A 1,148-nucleotide genomic window follows, 5' to 3' on the forward strand; every position below is an offset into this window, starting at 1 on the left:
TTTTAAAAGGCCACTCCCCGGCTGTTTCTAAGACTAGAACAGGCCACGGAAGCTTAAAACTGCTAATTGCAGTAAGAGGCTGAGTTTAGGAGTTGGTATACCTGTTGAATTAGTTGAGAGAACTAGGTTTATTTTAATAAATGGTTAAATCTAGATTTTCTTAGCGTCTCTGAAGGCAGTACTTAGCCTGAAGTTGCTATCAAAAGCAGCTTCTCACCCTTGGGCTTTTAAAACATGCTCCTCAATGCAGTATGGTAGTATGTTGATGTTCTTCCCCTCTACCCCTAGACAATCAGACAAACTTTTTTTTTTTTTTTTTGAGATGGAGTCTTGCTGTTGCCCAGTTTGGGCGATCTTGGCTCACTGCAGCCTCTGCCTCCTGGGTTCAAGCGATTCTCTTGCCTCAGCCTCCCAGGTAGCTGGGATTACAGGTGCCCATCCCCATGCCCAGCTTTTTTTTTTTTTTTTTGTATTTTTAGTACAGACGGGGTTTTTACCCTGTTAGCCAGTCTGGTCTCGAACTCCTGACCTCAAGTGATACACCCACCTCAACCTCCCAAAGTGCTTGGTTTACAGGCGTGAGCCACTCTGCCAGTCTTCTTTTTTTTTCTTGGGATAGAGTCTTGCTTGGTCACCCAGGCTGGAGTGCAGTGGTGGTGTCTTGACTCACTGCAACCTCCACTTCCCAGGCTCAAGTGATCCTAATGTCTCAGCCTCCCAGGAGCTGGAATATCCCACCACCATGTCTGGCTGATTTTTGTATTTTTATTAGAGATGAGGTTTGACCATGTTGGCCAAGCTGGTCTCGAACTCCTGACTCCAAATAATCTATCTGCCTGCCTTGGCCTCCCAAAGTGTTGGGATTACAGGTGTGAGCCACTGTGCCCAGCCAAGAATTAAGCTACTTTTAATCTTAGAGGTGTTAGGGAGTACGATAAATTCCTTCTTTTGAAAAAAGGCAGGGAGATAACGATTATGTCTCAAAAAGGGACTCTCAAAACCAGGCTTGAGATACCATGAGGAGTGTGGATGTAATCCTAAGGAAAGGTTTAGGACCTGCCTTTGTAGCGCATGGTTTAACCTTTGTTTTCTATGTTTATATTCGTTTCATCTTTATTCCTTGCTTTTTTTTTTTTTTTTTTTTTTAG

The 1,148-nt window shown here is 43.6% G+C and overlaps 1 protein-coding gene across 3 annotated transcripts in view; it reads left to right on the plus strand.

Annotated features, from left to right (window-relative positions):
* SRSF5 (serine and arginine rich splicing factor 5) overlaps positions 1–1,148 on the plus strand; it is an 88,849-nt gene that overhangs the window by 46,336 nt on the left and 41,365 nt on the right. The window lies entirely within an intron of this gene.

Source organism: Pan troglodytes, chromosome 15 (assembly GCF_028858775.2).
Source record: "Pan troglodytes isolate AG18354 chromosome 15, NHGRI_mPanTro3-v2.0_pri, whole genome shotgun sequence".
Classification (NCBI taxonomy): Eukaryota; Metazoa; Chordata; class Mammalia; order Primates; family Hominidae; genus Pan; species Pan troglodytes.